Source organism: Dermochelys coriacea, chromosome 5 (genome assembly GCF_009764565.3).
Source record: "Dermochelys coriacea isolate rDerCor1 chromosome 5, rDerCor1.pri.v4, whole genome shotgun sequence".
Lineage (NCBI taxonomy): Eukaryota > Metazoa > Chordata > Testudines > Dermochelyidae > Dermochelys > Dermochelys coriacea.
Window position 1 is genome coordinate 118,848,164 of NC_050072.1, and position 24,211 is coordinate 118,872,374.

At 38.6% G+C, this 24,211-nt stretch overlaps 1 long non-coding RNA gene across 2 annotated transcripts in view; it reads right to left on the minus strand.

The window, feature by feature from the left end:
* Positions 1–1,596: 1,596 nt before the first annotated feature.
* The window catches only part of LOC122460308, a 380,240-nt gene continuing 357,625 nt past the window's right edge, over positions 1,597–24,211 (minus strand). For both annotated transcript variants that reach the window (XR_006281552.1, XR_006281551.1), the window contains exons 5-6: positions 4,549–4,653; positions 1,597–1,975 (exon numbers count right to left, since the gene is read on the minus strand). This is a non-coding gene — a long non-coding RNA (uncharacterized LOC122460308). The remainder of the gene's footprint in view (positions 1,976–4,548; positions 4,654–24,211) is intronic.

The window sequence follows — 24,211 nt, forward strand, 5'->3', positions numbered from 1 at the left end:
CACTTTATCTTATTAAAAGGAAGCAATTTTATTACCATTATCTGTTTTTGTGAATGTCTTATTTAGAAGACAGTGACTTGGTAGCACTGTTAAACGAAAGGGAGGGAGATTATGGAAAGAAAAGGGAGAAAACAGATTGATATAAAGAGAGAGGTTGTCTTTGAATGAACACACACCACATATCTAGCTATCTGTTTTCGGAAAGGAATATAGGATATATGAAAGGTATCATAGAATCATAGAATATCAGGGTTGGAAGGGACCTCAGGAGGTCATCTAGTCCAACCCCCTGCTCAAAGCAGGACCAACCCCAACTAAACCATCTCAGCCAGGGCTTTTTGTCAAGTCAGGCCTTAAAAACCTCTAAGGAAGGAGATTCCACCACCTTCCTAGGTAACCCATTCCAGTATTTCACCACCCTCCTAGTGAAAAAGTTTTTCCTAATATCCAACCTAAACCTCCCCCACGGCAACTTGAGACCATTACTCCTCATTCTGTCATCTGCTACCACTGAGAACAGTCTAGATCCATCCTCTTTGGAACCCCCTTTCAGGTAGTTGAAAGCAGCTATCAAATCCTCCCTCATTCTTCTCTTCCGCAGACTAAACAATCCCAGTTCCCTCAGCCTCTCCTCATAAGTCATGTGTTCCAGTCCCCTCATCATTTTTGTTGCCCTCCGCTGGACGTTTTCCCAATTTTTCCACATCCTTCTTGTAGTGGGGGGGGGGGCCCAAAACTGGATACAGTACTCCAGATGAGGCCTCACCAATGTTGAATAGAGGAGAACAATCACGTCCTTCAATCTGCTGGCAATGCCCCTACTTATACATCCCAAAATGCCATTGGCCTTCTTGGCAACAAGGGCACACTGTTGGCTCATATCCAGCTTCTCTTCCACTGTAACCCCTAGGTTGTTTTCTGCAGAACTGCTGCCTAGCCATTCTGTCCCTAGTCTGTAGCGGTGCATGGGATTCTTCCATCCTAAGTGCAGGACTCTGCACTTGTCCTTGTTGAACCTCATCAGATTTCTTTTGGCCCAATCCTCCAATTTCTTTAGGGCCCTCTGTATCCTATTCCTACCCTCCAGCATATCTACCTCTCCTCCCAGTTTAGTGTCACCTGCAAACTTGCTGAGGGTGCAAACCATCCTCCAGATCATTTATGAAGATATTGAACAAAACCAGCCCAAGGACCGACCCTTGGGGCACTCCACTTGATACTGGCTGCCAACTAGACATGGAGCCATTGATCACTACCCGTTGAGCCCAACAATCTAGCCAACTTTCTATCCACCTTATAGTGCATTCATCCAGCCCATACTACTTTAACTTGCTGGCAAGAATACGGTGGGAGACCATGTCAAAAGCTTTGCTAAAGTCAAGGAACAACATGTCCACTGCTTTCCTCTCATCCACAGAGCCAGTTATCTTGTCATCGAAGGCAATTAGATTAGTCAGGCATGACTTGCCCTTGGTGAATCCATGCTGACTGTACCTGATCACTTTCCTCTCCTCTAAGTGCTTCAGAATTGATTCCTTGAGGACCTGCTCCATGATTTTTCCAGGGACTGAGGTGAGGCTGACTGGCCTGTAGCTCTCCTACCTCCATTTATACAGCTGTGCAAGGAATAAGACAAGTTAGCACAATAAGTGGTGCTGCTCTTGGTGTGAGGCAAAATGTGGTATTCTCCCACCACATTATATGTAGATTACAAGACAGACTATGCAATCTAACTCTGGCTGTGGAAAGAGGACATGGATCATCATGAAAATTGCAAAATATGAATACAACCATGATGCCAACAACAGACATATGGAAGTTGCTTCTGAGCAAATTTGCAAAAACATGTTTCATATGATGGGCTGGTATGATGGGATTCATCTCAGCTTATGGTGGCAGGTTTTTTCTTAGACTTAATGCACTTCTCTGAGTAGCTGGGTATGCACTTCTGCCCATGTGATGCAGACTTTAATGTCTGTGGACAAGATATGGACTTAAATTAGTAGTATGGCAGTACTCAAGAACACCTATAGTAGGAGAAGGTTGCTTCCCGTAGGAAGTTGCTTGACTCTTCTACTCAGTAAAAGTGCCATGCTAGACTTTCATTTTTTGCTCTACAGGGATGGAAAAAGACAATGGAGATTCTCTGTTGTATTAACAGGCTAGGAATACTTGCCAGAGCCTGAGAAAGATGCTACTGGCTGACAGGAACAACTCTACCTTATACTGGGGAATATCACAGCAGTCACTGCAAATCACTGTATAAAGTGCAGCATTTCATGATGTTTTCAAGTGATGGTGTTAGGCACAAAATAAGACATGAAATGAGATTTCAAAGCAAAAAAAAAAAACCAAACAAACTATAAACCTTCTAACCCTATTCTTTTTTTTGTCTCGAGTCTTCAGGTTTGGGGCCATTCATTTTAATTATTAACTAGAGACACTGTCCTGGTTTAGAAATTGGAAATGTTGCTATGTCTGTCACTTTTGAACATTCAGCAGTATATTTTAAAACAAAGAAAAGGAAAATAAGCAATTGTCAGAGTCAAAAGTCAGATGATTAAGCCTTGATATATTTGGATGATTGCATAGATGCAAAAAACTATATTTGTTTTAAAGGCAAAGTGCCTTTATCATGCAGATGCTTGTTGACATCTGGTTGCCTGGCGATTTCTTATTTCTTGCAAATGTCTAACTCCTCTGCAGGGTGATACTCAAGACTAGATTAACATGAGAACTAGTAAACATGAAAACTGTTTTAACTTGAATTTGTTTTTGTCCTCCTCTTCTACACACTTGTTAGTCATTCTCTCTAACATTAGACAGACCAAGTAAAGCAGCAAATAACTGTTTTGTATCTGTCTTTTGAGAGTAGAAGTTTGCCATCACTTTTTTCAGAGACTTTCTTTGGGTGGGGTCAAAGGCAACACTTCAATTTCTGTTTAATAGCTGGAAATAGGTCAAATATTTCAGTGGGAGAAGGTGAGAGTGAGATGATACCTTTTGTTGGACCAACTGCAGTTGAGGAAAAAGACAAATCTCTCTGTGTATGCTTGTCTTTCTCCAGCAGCAGTTGGTCCAATAAAATATATTACCTCATGCACCTTGTCTCTATAATATCCTGGGACTAACATGGCAACCACAACACTGAAAACAGATATGTCAGTAGTAATTCAGAATCATGGACCTGATTCTCAATTACATTGAGGCCATTTTATAAGTCCCTGGAAGGGTCAGGCCTTTATGTGGGAATAAATCGTGTCTGCAATCTCTAAGGCCCCTTTCAACTACTAGAGTGAGTAAAGGCATCTTATTGTAAACAAGATTCAGGCCCTTTAAATATAGAAATGCTTGCTATCCTTTAATATGACAACAAAATTATTGTCTGTCTTCATCAGCTTAACATTTGTGGACATGTACAGTTCTAATCTATCCAGATTTCCCCCCCCCCCTTTCATAGATGGGGTCATTTAATGTTAAAGAAATTTTTAATGGTAAAATAAAATATTTGCCAAAATGCTCAAACCTGGGTGCCTAAAATTAAGCAGAAGTGGTGGACTTTCAGAGCTGCTGAGCACCCAGAGACATCTCAAAAATCAGGCCACTTTCAATTCAGTGCCTAAATAAAGATTTAGCTGCCTAACTTTAGGCACAGAAGTTTGAGCATGTTCAATGTTTTATTTTACCATAAAAAATAACCACTTTAACATAGAATGGCCCTATCTATGAAAGGGGGGAAAATCTGGATGATCACCATGATTTCTCTAACATGTCAATTGATATGTAATAATGCAGTTTTAATTAAGAATGCTGTAGGGCACCATGAAATTCACCTGGATTGTTTCTCATCTGTGCCATTAATTAGCACATTTTCATTGAATTAGAGCTTCAACTGCCTTTGCAAAAAAGGTCATTGAAGGTCAGAATGTTTAGGTTCACAAACAGCAGTGCCAGAGAAGCTGCTGTCCTCCCAACACAGCTACGGTTGTTTGGTTAAAATTAGAACACTGCCACTGAGTTTATGGTCACAGAGAAAAGTCAGGCCCCAGGGAGAGATTTTCAAGAGATCTCAGTTACCACTGTTCTCTGAGGGAATTACTAGATGCTGCACGCTTCTGAAAATTTGCAGCCTTTTAAATTGAATGAATTCATAGTTCTATTGAAAATTACAATCCATCCAGCTCCTGTGGCTACAGTTAAATAAAAAGAGGGTGGCGGTATGGAGGCTTTAGGAACACATGAAAAATGAGGACAGTAACCAGAAAATACAGACAAGATTATATTACTTGTAACTGTATTATACATTACACTCACATACCCCTTTACACAACCGGAGAGAGTTCATACACTGGTCAATGCCATATCCATACTCACATATCCAAAGATTTTATAGAGTTGGGTGGATTTCATGAGAGAGGAATGGTTCCTGCTGGGATCATCCCAATGAGGCCCTCCCACTTTAGTTTAACCATGAAACTTTTTTCATCCTGTTATGACCATGCCTATACCTTATGCATATACCTCCTTTCCTTATCTGTACTTCTACACCTTATGAATCTTGAGAAAACAACCTATGAAAAGCAGAGCATCTCAGTTCCCCTTATTCCCATTAGCATCTTATTAACATTTACATCCACCTGCTTCCAAGGTAATCTTTGGTCAAAACAGAACTTTGTGACTTTACAATCAGGTGTCTTGTGCTCTTGGTGGGTATACAACATATTTCATGCACCACCACCTACTGGCCCATTCTTTCCAGTAATTTTATGACTGTATTGGCATAGGGTTATTCTTAGATCACCGCCTTACATCAAGCGTCCTTAAGCCTGAAGCCTAGCGTGGCTAAAATTAGAGGCCTGAGCCTGTAGGCCTTACATTACATTCTGGCTTTACTTATAGCTAATACCCACTCATCACTCCTAAATACTTGTCAATCTTATACACCTATCCTACTTATATTTATTCATCATATATTGAGTGTGTGTGTGTGTATATATATATATATATATATATATATATATATATATATAGACATAACACATGACTTCAACATGAGAATAACATTTCAATGATAAGTGAACTAATTGGCTACATTTCCCCCCTTGACGGGGGGAGCATTATGAAAAAATAAGAATGCCATCTCACAGTTTCCCTAGCAAACATTACAATTCAATACAAAATATACATGTATGCTTAAACTTTAATTTTCCTGTACTTATTAGGAACTAGTATCTTCATATGTCCATTCAGGTCATGGATCTAATTCTTTTATGGACTTTGATGACACACAGGAACATATGGTTGTTCTGGTACTTGACGTGGGTTTATACTATGCAAATCCTCAAATACTCATCTTTCCATTTCTGTGATGAGTGCTGCTGGGGGATAACTGTGACTAACTGGTGAATGGAAATAGGTTGGATTGCACAGGGTTGGTTCCTGGGCTTTTCTTAACTTCATCTTTCCTCCCATATAACTATAACAAAGTAAAAATAATGCTCACAGTGAGGATACTGTGGGAAAAAAAAAATCATCCCTTCCATCCAACTTCCATCCCACCATCTAGTAACCACCATCTGCTTGATTCATATCATTACTAATTTCAATTAAATATAACAATAAAAAGGGAAGAATTAGCCCAATTAATATTAACTTTGCAAAGTTAGGCACTCGAAAATTAGGAAATGCCAGATTTCAGGTTGCCAGTGCAACTTTATTTCAGCTTCTATGTGCATATGCATTATGACACAGGTTTTTATTACAAAAATCACAATTTTAAGGTTATGCTTTTTTTTTTTCTGGGGCTGGAGGGGTAAAGGGGCAGGTGGGGAAAAATAAACAGGATTTTTTTTAAAATGGACATTTTTAATGAAAGTTTATGTAACTTTTAGAAAGCCATTTTTGATCTAAAAACGTTGATGAGAAAACTGATCTACTCTACAGCAAAATAATCTCTATGATATCTAGACCATTAGAAATAAAAGAACAAGCCCTTCTACCTCCTTCTTCACCAACAAAATACCAGTCATTTGTCTCCTACATATGTATTTCTTTGTGCTAACTGATCACATTTTAGATCAACCCAACATCTCCTTTTGGAAGAAGGCCACAAAGACGGACTCACTCTAGTCATCTGAATTTCAACTGAAACAAAATGGCAGCCTGCTGCTGAAGCACGCAGAGAGATATGCCAAATTTAAAAGTATAGTATGCAGCAAACAATGACCTCTGTCTAGCTGAACAGCTATATGCATGTCACAATCTTTAAATTCATTTTACTAGCACTTGTAAATAGCCATTGAAGACTAATATGCATGGGTATAAACATAAAACGGTTGAAACTGGTCTGCTGCTGACTTTACATTTCTTTCATTAACTACAGATTACTGAAGACATATTGCACAGTGAATAGGCCATGAGCTTTTTGTTTCATTTTTGTACAACAGGATGATGGGTTCACCCTGAAGTGCCACATGGAGCTAAGCCCTCTGTCTCACTAATTTGGGTTCCCTCTCACACCTGACATTGTGATAAGCTGGAAAGCCCTCCAAGCTTGCACTCACACCAACAACCACAGGCAGGGACCACACGCAGCTGTGTTCATGAATGCTCTGGCCAGCCACTCATGAACCCACGACAGAGAGGCTACAGCCAACATACTCCAAGCTCCCCAGCCTAAGACCACAGAGCTGTACAGTCCTGTCTTAGTAAAGACCTGACCAGTATGAATTTATTGCCTAGTCCGCCGCTTCTACAAAGGAAAGCAGATGGCCAACTCTTGATCATGAGCTGAGATTTACCCCCTTTGCACTTCAAACAAGACACAGTGTTTTGGGTAAAATATAAAATAGATTTATTAACTACAGAAACATAGCTTTAAGTGATTATACATGATAGCAAACAGATCAAAGTAGATTAGAAATAAGAAATAAAACAAAAATGCAAACTGAGCATACAATATTAGATAGTATCTGAATCAGTAATCTCTCACTTTGACTGATGATACAAGCAGGCCACCAAGTTTCCATATACAGGCTAGAAAGCCCTTTAGCCTGGGACCAGCACTTCCCACAGATCAGTCTTTTTCCTTTGGTACTTTTGGGTGTGTTGTTGCAGGGAGAGTTAGGTGCCATCATGTCATTTCCCCCTTTTCTATCTTCTTCCAACTTTCTGGAAAGCGCTTTTGCTGTGACCTGGGTCAAACAGTTCCCATTGTGTAGTGCTATCTCCGAGAGGTTTCTATTGTATGCAGTTCCTGGGGTAATCCTTGTGATTGTGTACATTTCCTCAATAAGCCATTAACATTGTTTGGCCTTTCTGTTGTTGTACCTGAAAGGCTGCTTGTGGGTGTTCTCAATCTCACAACATGTTTCAGTAGCCCATACATAGCCAACCTCCATAACTTCAAATACAATGATAGCACATACAATCCAATGAGATATGACTGTGTAGCAGATCAAGACTTTTAGAACGATACGTCACAAGGCATACTTTGTACAAAACATATCCTAATTATATGACAGTGGTGAATATGGGGGGTCACAAATAGTATCACCCAGACACCCCAATCAGAAGTGAGGCTAGATGCTCTACAAAAAACACTAGACATAGTCCCTCCCCTCAATAGTTTACAAGCTTAGTGGATGGAAAAGACAGCTAGGCTTGCAAAGAATCCATTCAAGTCAACTAGGTTCTATGCAGGCACTATACCAATCTTCATGCAAATACTGTCAATAGTAGGACCTGGGACTAAGGGATGGATCTTGTTGGCTTAAATGGGAGCAGGATCAAGCCCCAGTATGAAAAAGTGACAATTACTTTGACTGGAAACTCTTTGGGGGCAGGGATTATATTTTGGATCTGTGTTTGTACGGCATGAGTCCATGACAGGGACTTCTACATGGTACCATAATACAAATAATAAATAATAATAATAAAAAAGGGTGGCCGAGTGATGAATACTATCAAATATGTAAAACTGTTATATAATGTACTTTTATACATCTGCAATTTTTAAGAGATAAAGTAGTCATCTGCCCCTCAAACCACACAGAGTTGGAAGGAAGCCACCTGTAATTAAGTTGGCTATATCTTACATGACAGCCAAGACTAACATATACATCTTATCATGCACATGCAGTAAACAGAAAAATAAATTCGGTAAGACAGAACTGCAAATCTAGACATACTGGGTAAATACAGTATGTTACTGAGAATTACTGATTCCTAGCATATCCTTCAGTGAAATCATGGATGAAAGTGAAGCAAATGATAAAATGTACCTCTAACTGGTATTCTCTTCCTACGTACCAATACTGCTTTAAGCAGTTTCTCAAATTTTACATGGATAAAATTTCATTTCAGCAATGCACAAGAATATTTCACAAAGTTCTACTGTGTTTCTTGAGATATGACATGTTTTTATTCTCCCTTTTATTCAGAAACAGAATTAAGAGAAACAAAAAGATGCAGAAATAAAACAAATATAGAAGTACACATCAATGCAATATACAAAATTGTACACCTGCTTTTGTCTTTAGACCTCAAAGTACTTTACTGTAAGTATCAATGCCCACATTTTGCAGATGGGGAAACTGAGGCACAGGGGTGACATGACTTGCTAAGTTACCCAGGATCACTCAGCAGGTCAATGGCAGAGCAAGGAACAGAATCCAGGTCTTAGGATTCCAAAGTCCAGTGCTCTTTCCACGAGGCTATGCTGTCGCCCATGAATTGGTTATACAAATTACTAATGTTAGTTGTGTAATATAATCTCTCTCTCTCTCTCTCTCTCTCTCTCTCTCTCTCTCTAGCTCTTTATTTACAGGCAATTCCAATTGCCAAAATGGAAGTGGAATTTTGGCAATTGACAATTGAAGTATTTTCAGAAAACTAGAAAAAAATTTTTTTCGACTGCCAAACTAAAATAATTTGTTTCCCAAAGAAACAATGTTTTTCAAGTTTATAGTATATTGACAAAACCCCACATTTTTAAAGGAAATTGTTTTTTTTTGGTGAAAATTTCTATTAGTCAAAAAGACATTACAGCAGATTTTCAAGCAGCTCTACTCATTCATTTTTCTAATGTTCCTGCTATTAAAGAAGACATTATTCTTTAAGGTGGTGATAGCTTATGCAACCAAACACTTCTGAGTGTACATCTAAGCTAACTGGTCTCATCCCAATCTTTACTAGTTAGATATTGGTTTAAGACCAATGTGGGAGCAGATTATCCCTGCTGTGGGATTCTTGCACCTTTCTCTGAATCATCTAGTACTATGCACTGACAGAGTAGTCCAGGATCCTGGACTGGACAGACTTTGGGTCTGATCCAGCCAATTCCTATGTTCCAAAAGGGCTGTCCAACAGCTGTAGTATGATGCAACCCTGGATTTAGGATAAACAAGAACATTCCTTTATGGGAATGCCTTGTAGATTCTGCTAGAATTTAATCAATCAACTTTCTACTATAGATTTTTAAACTATCTTGTAGGATTGAAGGGAGAATGATCCCTTCTATAAAATGGCTTAAACTATCAAAATTCCTGGCTGGCATTGATTAGTACAGTGATGAGCCACACACTCTGTTTCCCTGGTGCATCCACTTGTTGTATCCTGTTAATAATGAATCTGCATGTTTTAGAATATTGTTAAATACCCATCCACTACTTGGTTTCAAGTGTGCTACAGTTTACAAGATTTTTTCCAGAAAGTTTGCTTAAGAGAGGATTATCTTTGAACAAATCCAGCCGTAGTTACACACAGGTACCACTCTCGGTTAAAGTCAACATGAATTATATGCATGCAAGAGAGGATAGAATTCAGACCCTTATTTTTAACAATCAAAAAAGTGAAAGCTGAGTATTGGCCAGTTGTGCTCCTGTTGCAAGCAATGGGCATTATGCCATTGACTTAAAGGGTACCTATGGGTTTTAGGTGAGAAGTATCATCTTGTGTCTCTTTCTTACATATTTTTATTTGCGTTAGTTTACACAATCTAGTCATTTAATATTTAAAAACATTTTTAACTAAAAGAACCCATACATATAACAGGCCCAATTCTGCTCCATCTCACTACAATGAGAACAAAGTTTTCCTAAAATACATAAAAATAGAATCAGTAAATGGAAATTGCTTATTATCATTAGTTAAATATAAAATGCTAGACAGAACACCCCATGGATTTACTTTTGTATTACCATTGTATTGTTTACTGTAGTGACCAGGATCCAAATCCCTTTGACTTCCATCAGAAGTTTCACCTTAGAAAGACTGAGTAAAGATGAATATAGACACTAAGAATTTGGTCTACGAGTATAGTCCATTTGAAGCTCTAATTGATATCTTTAATCTTTCTAACTACAAATAAATATTAGGAAAGAACCCAGCAGACACAAGAATCACACATACATGCATACACACATGAGGACTATCAATCCAGTTTCTCGCTCTCACACACAATGCTTAATGACTTGTATACACTTTAGAAAGAGGTTTTCACACACACATTAGGATTAGATGCAATTTCTCAGAGATTTACGCATGTTTATGCTTTAACATACATTATGCCACACACCCTTCTAATTTTTAACCACGAAAGGATCCGTGATTTCTTTTAAAAAAAAAAAACAACAAAACAACACAACTAAGTCAAAGCTTCATCTGTTATTGATGCCTGCTAGACTAGACAGCATTGCAAGGAACATTCCTGTACTCAGCAAGACATTTCCAATTCTGTGGTTGTATTTTCAAAAGAACTCAAGCTGAACCCCCATTATTTTTGTTTAATCATTATGCAAGAGGAAAGATTTTCAAAGGCCGATAAAGGGAAAATGGAGCAAAGCATAAGCATGAGGCCGCTAGTGGAAGGTTAGTGGATTTACTTGCTCTTCCTCCTGTTGGAAAAATGCATAGACCTTTCTTTCCTCTTTTAAGACAATGAAGGGAAAAGGTCAGGTGAATCCAGAAAATGCAAATTACTTAGATTTACTGGGCGTCTCTTTCTTAAATAAAGCTTTTCTGGTAACTCAAACACAAGTTCAATCTTTCAACTCTAGTTTGAGTACGAGATGCAGGCACATAATACATTTATGTACATGGACAGCTGTAAAAAAAAAAGTCATTATGAACAGATGCTCCTATCAGACTTCATGGTGGAAAGACAGGTTTTTGTTTTCTTCTTCCTCCTGGTAAAGCTGTATTCACACATAAAATGAAATGGAAAAAGAGAATATCATTCCGAGTTCTTGCTAAGAAGAAGAAGTAGGGATTGAAGACTAGCCTACATACGTTCCATTGTAGAGATTTATTCCATTTGAGTAATAATGTCACTTTCCACACCGGAACTCTATTTCTGTCATCTTGCTTTTTATAAACATTGGAGGAAAAAGAAACTTTAGATGTCATTGTCTGTTGATAAACCTGATTTGTGCAGGAGAAAATGGGAAAGGATATGTGAAATGAATGGATGAGCCCATTTCTAGCTAAAATTGGGGGTTCTTCCACAGCTTTCAAGCAAAGCAAGAGTGATTGTGACATGCTCAGCAAGATTAGAGAGGCTACAAAAACAGAAAACCCAATAACAAAGGGGGATTTCAATTATCCCGTTATTGGCTGGGAAAGGTCACCTCAGGATCAGATGCAGAGAGAAAATTTATAGACACCATTAACAATTGCTTCTTGAGGCAATTGTCCCAGAACCCACAAGGGGAAAGGCAAATCCTGATATAGTGCTAAGTGGCGCATAGAATCTGGTCCAAGAGGTGAATATAGCTGAAACACTTGGTAATGGCAACCATGATGTAATTAAATTTAACAACTTTGGGGAAGGGGGTGGGGAAATACCAAAGAAACCCACCACAGTATCATTTAACATTAGACAGGCCAACAAAAAAATTGAGGTGCACAAAAGACACAAAAATTAAGAGCAATTTTTTAAAGTACATCAGAAGCAAAAAGGCTGCCAGACAATCTGGGGTGGGGGGCGCACTGGACAATCAAGATGCTAAAAGAGCACTAAAAGAAGACAAGGCCATTGCAGAGAAACTAAATTAATTCTTTGCATCGGTCTTCACTGAAGAGGATGTGTGGGGAAGATTCCCACACTGGAGCAATTCATTTTAGGTGACAAATCTGAGGAATTGACCCAGACTGAGGTGTCAATAGAGGAGGTTTTGGAACACATTGATAAAAACAAATAAGAAGTCACCAGGACCAGATGGTATTCAACCAAGTTCTAAAGGAACTCAAATGTGAGACTGCAGAACTACTGACTGTGGAATCTGTAGTCCCTTAAATCAGCTGCTGTACCAGCTGAGTGGTAGATAGCTAATATGATGCAATTTTTTTAAAGGCTCCATAAATGATCCTGGCAATTACAGGCTGGTAAGCCTGGGGTCAGTACCAGGCAAATTAGTTCAAACTATAATAAAGAACAGTATTACCTGACACACAGATGAGCACACCATATTGGGAAACAGTCAACATGGCTTTTGAAAAAGAAAATCATACCTCAATCTATTAGAATTCTTTGAGGGAATCAAACAAGTGGAAAAGGATATAGTACACTTGGACTTTCAGAAAGCCTTGAACAAGGTCCCTATCACAGGCTCTTAAGCAAAGTACAGAGTCATGGGACAAGAAGGTAGGGCCTCTCATGGATAAGTAACTGGTTGAAAGACAGGAAATAGAGTAGAAATAAATGGTCAGTTTTCACAGTGGATAGAGGTAAGTAGCAGGCTCCTTCAAGGATCTGTGCTGTTAAACATATTCATAAATGATCTGGAAAAAAGGGGTAAACAGTTTGGTGGCAAAATTTGCAGATGATACAAAATTACTCAAGAAAATTAAATCCAAAGCTGACAGCAAGATTTACAAAAGGATCTCTATAACTAGAATGCTGGGCAAAAAAGTGGCAGGTGAAATCAATATTGGTAAGTGTAAAGAAAAGCATATTGGAAAACATAATCCCAACTCTACATACAAAATGATGAGGTCTAAATTAGCTGTTGGTACTCAAGAAAGATCTTGGAGTCACTGTGGATAAGTTCTCTGTATACATCAGCTCATTATGCAGAGGGAGTCAAAAAAGCTAACAAAACGTTAGGAACTATTAGAAAAGGGATAGACAATAACAAAAATATCATAATGCCACTATATAAATCCATGGTATGCCCATACCTTGAATACTGTGTGCAGTTCTGGTGATCCCATCTGAAAGATATTTTAGAATTGGAAAAAAAAGGGGGCAACAAATGATTAAGGTTATGAGGAGAGATTAAAAAGACTGGGGTTGTTCATATTCGAAATGACTAAGAAGGGATACAATAAAGGTCTCTAAAATCATGAATGCTGTGGGAAAATGAATAAGGAATTGTTATTTACTCCTTAACATAAATACACAAACCAGGTGTCACCCAATGAAATGAACAGTAAATTTAAAACAAACATAAGAAAGTACTTCCTCACACAACACACTGTCAATCTGTGGAATTTATTGCCAAGGGAAGTTGTGAAGACTGAAAGTTTAACTCGGTTAAAAAAAGAATTAGATCAAGTTCATAGACTCAAACTTTAAAGCCAGGAGGGACCATCATGCTTATCTAGTCCTGATTTCCTGTACATCACAGGCCATAGAACTTCACCAACCCACTCCTGTAATAAGAACCATAACCTCTGTCTCCATTATTAAAGTCCTTAAATCACGATTTAAAGACTTCAAGTTACAGAGGATCCAACATTTACATTAATTTAAACTTGTGACTCATACCCCATGCTGCAAAACCCCTCAGGGTATCTACCTGAAACCAAAAATGGTGATCAGTTATATCCTGAGCATGTGGACAAGACCTACCAGTTAGACACGCAGGAAAGAATTCTCCGTAGTAACACAGAGCTCTACCCATCTAGTGTCCCATCTCTGGCCACTGGAGATATTTGCAGTCACATATCAGCTACATGCAATTGTAGGCAGTTTCATCATATCATCCCCTCCACAAAATTATCAAGCTCAGTCTTGAAGCCAGTTCGGCTTTTTGCCCCTAATGCTCCCCTTGGAAGGCTGTATAAGAACTTTGGTCCATCAGTGGCTATTAGCCAAGATGGTCAAGGATGCAATCCCATGCTCTGGGTGTCCCTAACCCTTTGATGCTGGGACTGGACAACAAGGGATGGATGGACCACTCGATGAATTGTCCTGTTCTGTTTATTCCCTTTGAAGCATCTGGCACTGGTCACTGTTGGAAGACAAGATGCCGGGCTAAATGGGCCATTGTTCTGACCCAGTATGGCCATTCTTATGATTAAAGTGATATTGCCAGTGATAGATAGTTTAGAGGGTGAGCCTCTAAACCTTTAGAGCTGAGACTTCAGTTTGGCTAAGCCTCCAAAATTAAAGTTAACTATCTAAAGCTATTAAGTCAGAAAAAATTGGACTGGAATGTCATGTAAATAGGTGCTCTCGAATTGCCCAGCTAACTGATTCCTGTAACAAATACCTGAAAGTAGAGCTGGGTGATTTTTTTAAAATCAATCAAATTAGTAAAGTCAAAAAACAATGTAGTTTCAGATTAAGTTTTGATTGAATTTGGCAAATAGTTTCAGCCAACTGGAAAAAAAAAAAGACATTTTCTAATGAAACATTTTGACTTTGTTCCAAAACATTTAGTTTAAAAATTTATGTATTTTTAATGTAGATTTTTTTAAAAAATAAAATTAGAAACACACCTACTAATAAAACAAAAATCTAGAAAAAATGTTTCTGGTCAAAATGAAGAGAGTGGCCAAACCAAAATAGCCGTTAAACTGGAAAAATCAATGATTCACTCAGCTCTACTTGGAAGTGCCAAAGTGTATGGAAAAACCTTATAGCTACCTGAACATTTGAGAAACTCAACCTCTTCCCCCTATCCCCAACCTCCTCCGCCCCTGCAACTTAATTTCTAGAAATGTATAAAGGTTCAGAGTTGGAAGTGGGCAGGGGGAGTAGAAAGCAGGAAAGATTTTTTTTGAGGGGCGAGAAGGAGTGCAGGTGTTTTTTCCCCCCAATTTGCTTATAAATCAATTAAACATCAGACTCTGATTATTCTTTTTAGAGAAACCATTTCACAATATAAACACCATATATTGTCAGTCAGGACTGACAGCTTTGCTGGGCTTGTGACATATCTTTACATCTCAGCAAATGGCCTCCTCACTTTTTCTATTGCCCCTTCCTCTCTTTTTTTTTCCTTCAACATCAGCGATTTAGAGAATGTTATTAGCTTCACTGAGAGTTGGATCAGGGCCTTAATACATATATGCCCTGTTCCTAGGCTACCAAATTTTTCCAAATAGTAATAATTGAGCTCCAACCAAAAGTGTGCTGCTGTTTCTCCCTGACCCATCCAACAGGTTTTATGTAATTTCCCTCTTTTATAGAAGATATTACTTCTCCCAGTTTAGCAAATTTAGCAATTCCAAAGGTTTTATTACAATTGGCAACAAGAAATATTAATAAAAATCAGAAAATGCTGTAACTTGAAGTGCATCCAGAATATGTAGAAACCTGTAATTGTAGCTCAGTGATTTGATTACATTGTGTTTATTCAATTACTGTAGCTTACTGTTATTCTCCCACTCCAGCACATTGATAAGCATCACATAATTATAGCAATGCAAGCCGTGCCACTGTTAGTTAATGGTCCTCCAGCATTACAATTACAATTATTTTGCCTCGTTGGGGCTTCTATAATGCACAGAGATGAATGCAAAAATTCCTCTGGGTTGAAATTTGACATACATGCTAATGTCAGCCTAACTGATATTTTTCTGCTTCAATATTTAAAACAATAGGTTGAGAATCGGAAGCCCATTCGAGTCAATGGCAAGACCCTCATTAATTTCAGTGGGATTTGAATCCTGCTCTAAAGTAAGCCCAAGATCTAAACTGGCTTCTAAGAGGAAAGACCCTAATGGAGGATTCCACTCCTTTTTCACTTGGGGGGGGCACTTCAGGAAGCCATCAGGGTCCAAAAAAGCAGGAGAGGCTAGCTAATGAAACTGGGGGATCCACTGATTCCACACATTCCTACAATAGTCTCCACTGGCAGAACTCTTCTGGGACCCTGCTAGATTTTAAAGCTGCCCACTCCTGGCATATGACAGATTGTAGAGAAACAGTCTTCAACCCTAAGGCATATGTGGGAGAAGGAAAGGGGGGAGAGGGTGTAATTTCCCTCTCTTTCTGTGCCAGCTTCAATTTGTCTGGCCCTATACATACAGCAAAAGCTGCACTAAAAACCACCCATCACAAGTGACCATGGTAATGATGCAGAGCTACTCTGTAAAAAGTTATGAGTAGTGTGTATGTCCTGGATGTTGACTGCACAACTGTGTTGGTTTAGTCTGATGGAGTGGTGTGTAAGATAAAGATGCAGAAGCTAAACACCCCTCAGCAAATTTCAGGGTTGAGTGGTACAATGCATAAAACCTTCAGCTCTGAGGATTCTGGCTCAACCTCCTGAACTAGTTTTGAGAAGCAAAGTAAAAGTGCAGGAATCAGAAGGAACAAAGGAACTCTCTCTCTGGGTAAGGACACTGGGGAGCTGTTTAGACTGCCACAGGCACCGCCTGAGCTGTGACACAGGCATGTCAGAGTCACCATCACAGGATGGGCTTTAGGTGAGGTAGATGCGCGTAGACTGTGGTCCTGAAAGTCCTGCCCCGCTCCCAACTGCTTTGTTCCTATTGTTACAATTAAAACAGTGCTTTGGTTCAAGAAGGCTATTCAGTTGCTGTATTCACTACTGGTCACCTACTCCCAAAGGGAAGAAACACAGGCATCAAGACCAGTCAGACCTACTGGGTAAGCAAAATGAATACACAGTGTGCTGTAGCCGAGGGCCTGGTGCAAGATTAGGAGAACTGTGAAACTCCACCCCAGCAGAGGGAGAGGCACAGGGACTGACATGTGAGGAGCATACTCAGAGAAAGCACACAGCTGCCCCTCTGTCCCCTAAGTCTTTAACCTTGCCAGCCACTTTAAAGGATCAGGTAATAGGCTGATCCAAGCAGAGCTGGAACAGCGATACACCCACCAGGAGAGAGACCAAACACAAAAGGGTGGATTTGCTTTGAGTAGGATTATCTTTGACTTTACCCCACTACAGGAGGACAGAAGAGACATCTGCCAGAAGAACTAAGGCATGATGGCTGGATGGCATCAGCGGGTGCCTGTCCCTTGCAGGCATCTTATCCCATGGCGGGCATCATAGGGTCAAATGGCATGTTTACAGGCTTCAATGCAGTGCTTAACAGCATAACAATGTTTTAGGTTTTTTTAGTTAGTTCTTATGCTATTCAGTGTCATTTAGGATTATCAGCTTGCCACAACTATCTCGTTACATCCAGCTAAGTGGCTGAAATGCCTCATAAGGTTAATGCACTAATAAGATGCAATTATAAATTTGTATAATTTAATTTTGCTTTATTGCTTAATTCTCTTTTTTCAGACTTTGAACCTTAAACATCCAATACTTAATGAGCATGCAAACACTATAGTCACTGACTCAGTGTTCTTAATATACCAAGGTTTGTTGAAGAATGAAACCTGTAAGGTATATAGCAACTGTTGCTGTAGAATATATTGACTGCACTCTGGGCCTTTTCAAAATGCTGTGATACAAAATATTGCATGGTGACTGAATCCTCGTCTGTCATGGACAATATAACTGTTTAACTACCGCTCTATTTGTCAGTAGTAATGGGAATGGGAGGTTATTGTGAACTGTAAGGTCAAGAACAACTCCAGTCTGTACAGCTTTTAAAAGTTATGAAAGTCTTTCTATAAAGATTGTAGCTACTGCGTTTTTGGGCAATCTACTCCAAGCTATGAATGTTTCAAAAGGTTTTGCTAGAAGCCGCAAATTATGGCAATATTAGTCTGTGTATGTGAACCCTGAAATTGTACTATTTCTCGCTAGGGCAGCCGTGTCATTTAGACAATTCTACTGTATATTGGGCCTTTTTAGGGCACCATTCCAGATGGCTTCCTGTTTTTTGTTGATACTCGGGTAGTGCTGAAGACTGTGTCAATTCTCTGCTATGCCTAAAAGTAACAAACACAGCAGATAGGGCTTTTTAAAAAAATATTAAAATCTTCTTGTATACTGGCTGAAGGATGTCAGCAATGCAATGGAGGCATTCTGCACTGAGACATTAAGCTTCATTTTGTCAAAGGGCCAATGGGTATATATTTTCATTATGCAAGCTTTAATGAATCAATAACATCCCGATTTATTATTTAACTACCATTTTTAAAATGACCCTAGTGACTATTGCTACTGAGTTTGTATATTTATAGTGAGTGAGCGAGCATCATTGCACAATTCCTCTATTTGTCTGTCTTTTTTTAAAGTATATATACACAGGCCTTGATCCTGCAATCGAATCAGCGCAGGTAGACCCTTGTGCCCACAAGTTCTTTTAACTTCAGTGGGGCTCATGTGGGTGCATGGATCTGCAAATATAGATCTGACTGCAGGATCATATACAAGAGCCACTTCCTTCAGTATTAATTTCCCAAGTCTGTCTGAATGCATTTGTGATTTTTCTCCATTGATTCTGCTGTGGATGGTACAAAAACCCAGCATGTTGTAGATGCGGAATCATGGCTTGATCCTGCAAGGTGCTGAGCAATTCCTAGAACATCAGAATACCTCAACTCCCTTTGACTTCATATGGCCTATACACAACCAAACCTGACATTCTGAATTTGTTGAAAAAGTGAACTTACCTGCTGACCTTAAAACACCCCCACACCTCTCCATGTCTGTTTCTCTGAGCCCAGATGTCCATTTATCACTGTGATGCTTCTCAAGTCTATTCAGGATTATGAAGCATCCTGCTAACACCTGCCCTTAGCTTCAGGAAGCCTCGCCTGTATGTGCCATGAGCCAGCTCCCTGTCAGCCACAGGCAACAAGCGCTTCCCTGTCAGCCCACGCAGGTGCCACTGTCCTTCATACAAGCTAGTAATAGGTACACCCCAACCCCCAAGTGTCCCCCCCATCCACTGGGAAATCAGAGAATTATCAGAGAAAGGAACAATATACCAGAGCGTACTAGTTAGACCTTAGAATAGTCTGCTTAACATGCAGCACTTAGATTTGTTTATAGAGAAAGCTCACATAAATGTATTAGCAGAGATTCAGATGATCACAAACAGAAATATTGGCAACAAATGGTTACATATACAATTGATTACAATGGTTACATATACCATTCTAGAGCCTAAACTCAACAAACAGGATGCCTCTTGTCTAATAAGGTATTGCTTACCCAAGAATCTTTCTCCTATTGTTTGGCAAACAGGATGGCTGAACCCCTCCTTTCATGAGATCAAGCGCACTGGTAAATTGTCTCCTCCCAATTACAGATGCCAGGGCAACTTTCTGCACCCCTAGATATATTAGGCCAGTCTTTTGTTCTCCACAGGGTTCCCTCTCCCCACTATTTACCTCTTCCTATTCGTTTTCCTTCTGATGTCCCCACAATCTCCTCATTGGCATTTGACTCAGTGTGCTAATAGACTTCTATTGTAATGGTCAGTTAGAGAGAGAAGTGTCTCCCACCTCCTGTCTGGAGTTGGCCTCAATGCATGCTATCTCTCGGTGACCTGCCTTTAACTACAAGGCCTTAATTTAAATTTCCAATGTATAGATATTGCCTTACATATTATCGGCACATACATTCCGCAGCAATTATGACCACCTGCGTGACACCAGGACGCTCTGGTGAACTAAAATGTGAACACCAGATCCAGGGGATCCCTGTAACCCTTATGCATCCTTGTACTGTCTATTAGCTCACACCTACTGTTCAGCAGATGATTCACTTCATTTCAACCATTAACATTACAGACGGCAGAAGAACTGGAGGTGAGGGCATGACTGGCTTTTACTTTCGATGTCAATGTCATCACTCTGAACTGAGCAGTTTGAAGCGTAGTAGCAAAGGATAGACAGGATACAAGGGACAGAAAGAAAGACAATTGAGGAGAAATGAGAGGATGGGCTCTCTTCCAGCAAACATGTAGTCTTTATGTGAGATGGTGGTAGGTTAGAAAATGTGATAGAGGGGAGAGACAGAGTAGCAATAACGGAAGAAGTGCTATCGAGCTGATAAGTCTGGCAACTGGCTAGTTTTCTCACGAATGTCTTTAAAAGTTTTCATTCCTAGTGAAAGTTATCCATTGACAATATTTACCATTTTCTGCCCAGCTCTAGTAATTATAGAAGCATTCTAAGATGAACCCTGAACAGCAAAAGTATCAATGGTGCTTTGCATCTGATCCTAGAGCATTAGGAAAGGGAGACCACAGCTCTGAAGTGTTTAAACCGAATACTTTAATTTGTTCAGTTTTCCCCTCAACTTACCACCTTTTCAAGTTTGTCAGCAAAACATATTGTACCTGGACAACTTATTATTCCTGCATATCTCCATTGACTTCATCCAGGCTGCATATGTGTAACTGATGGAAAAAACACATCCCACTGCATTCAGCCAAGTGTTAAATATCTAACAGAGGTCTTTCCAGTCTCAGAACTATTTTCTAGGCATTGGATAGAAAGTTGCCAGTAAGTTTTTTCTGTGGAAGATAAGTTAATGGAAGATCTGGTAGTTTAAGGAGGACCTAGCAGTTAGAACAATTACGTGGGAAGTTTTATTTGAGTCTATTCAAATATCCCATGGGGGGGGATGTTAGTTTCAAGTTGAGACAAAAAACTGAAAAAAGACAGATGAAAGAAGTGTTCCAACTTTATCATACGAGAAGCAAATGGAGTGTTGCTTTTAAAGGATAAAGAAAAATTAAGTCATTAAAATCTCCTCACCATGACAGGTACCTCGCCTTTTAAATCTTGGCTACACCAGTAACTTGCCCATTACTTAAAATCATTACAATTGGATACAAGTTATATTAAATTCCTCTTCAACATTGTGAAAGAGCTGTTAGCTGGATTTCTAATATTCCTCCAGTCTATTAGAAGTGGCTGAAATTTTAGGATATACTTTTTCTGATAGACTAGGTTGGAGTCAACAAAAAGAGTACACAAGTATAGATGCCATGACCATGGAACCCTTGCTAATGTGAAACATCCTTATTCATAAAAAGTGGTCCTACACAATTATTAGTCTGGAATAGATTCATGTGAGTAAAGATTGGGATTTAATTTGAATCATTGATATGAGAAGCATAGTAGATTCTTTTCTTCCTATCTCAAGGCAGTATTTCTCACTGAATAAAATAATAATAATGTTATTGGCTCAAGCCAATAGAGTTGTGTTTTACCCTTAAAAGTATTATTTGTAATTGATTTTGGAATAGCTTGAGCTGCTTGATTTCTATGATTAGCCGAACATTTCAACTCGTGCCATCCAAATGTCTCAACCAGAAAAGCTCTCAGAATAACATTCCTGATTAATAGTCAAATATCCATGAATGAATAAATGGAAGAATGAATTAATAAAACGTCTACTGATTTTGTCTTCTGATAAACTTGGAAATATTTTGGAAACTCTTCGGTTGCCTGAAACTCATTTTATTTCACTCCATATGCCTTAAATTAGATTATTTCTTAAGGCAGCGATTTTCAAGAATGCTTAAGGGACCTAGAGGGTTTAATCTGCTAAATCAGATTTTAAAAGATACCAACAAGACCAACTGCACATCACAAATTCACAACAAATTTCATCCCAAATGTGATTGGAAGTGATATTTCCCTCTTCAGGGATAAGAGTATATGCATTATGCCTGCAACAAAAGTAGTTAGAAAAGAAAGAATTGTCTGAAAAGAAAAGAAAAAACGCTGAATAATATGTAGGTTTGCTGAGAATGGATTAAATATTTATGACAGAATCAGTACATGGAAAAAAACAGTAGTGATTACCTTTGTAGAATGGCATAACTTTTCTGTCACCAGCCATGTTTGATCTGCCTTCAGGCAATTTTAATAGTAATTTAAAAGTACAACTTCCTCATCACTTTATGGCAGGCACTCATTTAAAATCATTACATAAAATGATATGAAGCTCTTAAATCCTCAACCCCAAATACATTAGTGATTTCTGTTAAGCATTTATAGTGGCAGACTTCTCCAATTTGTAAAACATGGGGCTCCAACGTAAACAGCTTATCCAGAGCCCTTTTTTGTGGTGGGTTACTTTCCTATTTACCCTCTTGATACAGAAATATATGCCTCAGTTTATTAAACAGTTTAATCATCATTGTACCCCTTTTCAAGCACCAGCTAAATTGCTGTAATACATAGATAAGCTGACATGTGGAAGTGATGTATCAAATCTTGCACTTTAGGAAACAGTTACAACAAAGCATTCACAAGGGGCCTATTAGGGTTTCTTTTATGAAAATGTATTAATTAATTAATGTCATGATGTTAGCAACCTCTTTTAGGCCAATGTGGTATTCCCTTGATGGCAATGGGTCTTTTTGTGGGTGCAAGGTTCAAGCAAAGTGTATACAAATGCAGGACGTGAGCTTTAGTTATTAAAAAAAAAATATCACTTGGTTCTTCCAAGGTACTTTGGAAAAAGAAAATGAGTACTTGTGGCACCTTAGAGTAACAAATTTGAGCATAAGCTTTCGTGAGCTACAGCTCACTTCAGCGGATACATGCAGTACAAAATACACTGCATGCATCCGATGAAGTGAGCTGTAGCTCACGAAAGCTTATGCTCAAATAAATTTGTTAGTCTCTAAGGTGCCACAAGTACTCATTTTCTTTTTGCGGATACAGACTAACATGGCTGCTACTCTGAAAAAAGATACTTTGGAAGAGTGAATATTATATTTCAGCTGTTTGTACACTTAGCGATACTCTTGGATTTATGTAGATCTTTGATGACTACTGAATTTTCCTCGCAATAACCAATTAGTATGTTACTCTACAAAATTATTGATCATTTGCAGACTTATATTTTGGAGTGGAATAAGGTATATGCTGCAAATCCAAGCCAATTCATGTTTCCACAAGGAAGCACTTTACTGATTCTAAAATATGAATAGTTACATCCAATATTGTTAGCTCAGCCTCATTGCTTAAGATGCTTATGAAGATAATGTGATGACAGTAATTTAATCATAACAAATTCCAAAGTCAGTCATATGTTGGGAGCCTAATAGAGCCATATTTGTTTTCCATAAGCTTTGCTCCTTTTTGTTCTTCATTTCATTCCCTCTCTCTTTTTGACCATTCTCAAACTATTCCATTAATTCAATCAAAACTACATTATATATAATAATCTTAAGAGGGACAATTATGGGAATGGAAATGAAAAAGCCCCAGAAAAGATGTGGATTACTAGAGAAAAGCTATAAAGAGAGAGTAATTTTGGTGATCTATTTAACAGTATCAAAGTGTTTTTCCTCTCACTGAAAGCACTCTCTTTTTCTTTAACTCCCATAAATGCTTTTAAGACTTTCTTTGGAAAACCCGTCATTTTCAAAGTACCCTTAAGAGCATGTAATCCCTACATAAAATTTGAAAAAAAAAATTGCACTTTTCTAAAATAATGGCAATTTTCTAGATAACTAGTTTATACAATAAGGAAATGCCTCAGACTTACTTTGAAAAGGGTAATGCAGTGCAGATGGACATCATATGCCATACTTTGGAGGGAGTATATTATCAGCAAAAATAGAAATACAGAAATTAATGTGCATTAGACAGTAAATCAATACTCATCAGGAAAAGTAGAAGAAAACTTCCTAATATCTGAAGTCTGAATACAATCAGGAAGAAAGTGCAATATCAGACCAAGGCTTTTAAGCCTTCCCAAATAAACAACTGTAGTAATTAGGGTGTCCTGATGCTCTCAAAGATGACATACATTATGTGAAGACAACAAAAGAAGCATGAGCTCCTGATGCAAAGCCCCCTGAAATGAACGGAAAGACTCCCATTTTCTTCAATGTGTTTTGGATCAGGCCCAAATGAAATTTGAACCTGACCTACCACAAGAGCTGGCTGAATAGATTGTACTAAATTAATTGATGAATCCATTCAATTTCTTTTTAAGTTCATGAACCTGAGTAAATTGCAATTCTCTCAGCATGTATTCACTATCCAAAATTAGTTACTGAACAATTGGTGAACATAATTCTTGGGCTGTAGGTGGTTTGCCAAAAAAAGCATCTTGTAGAGGCTGTAGGCCTA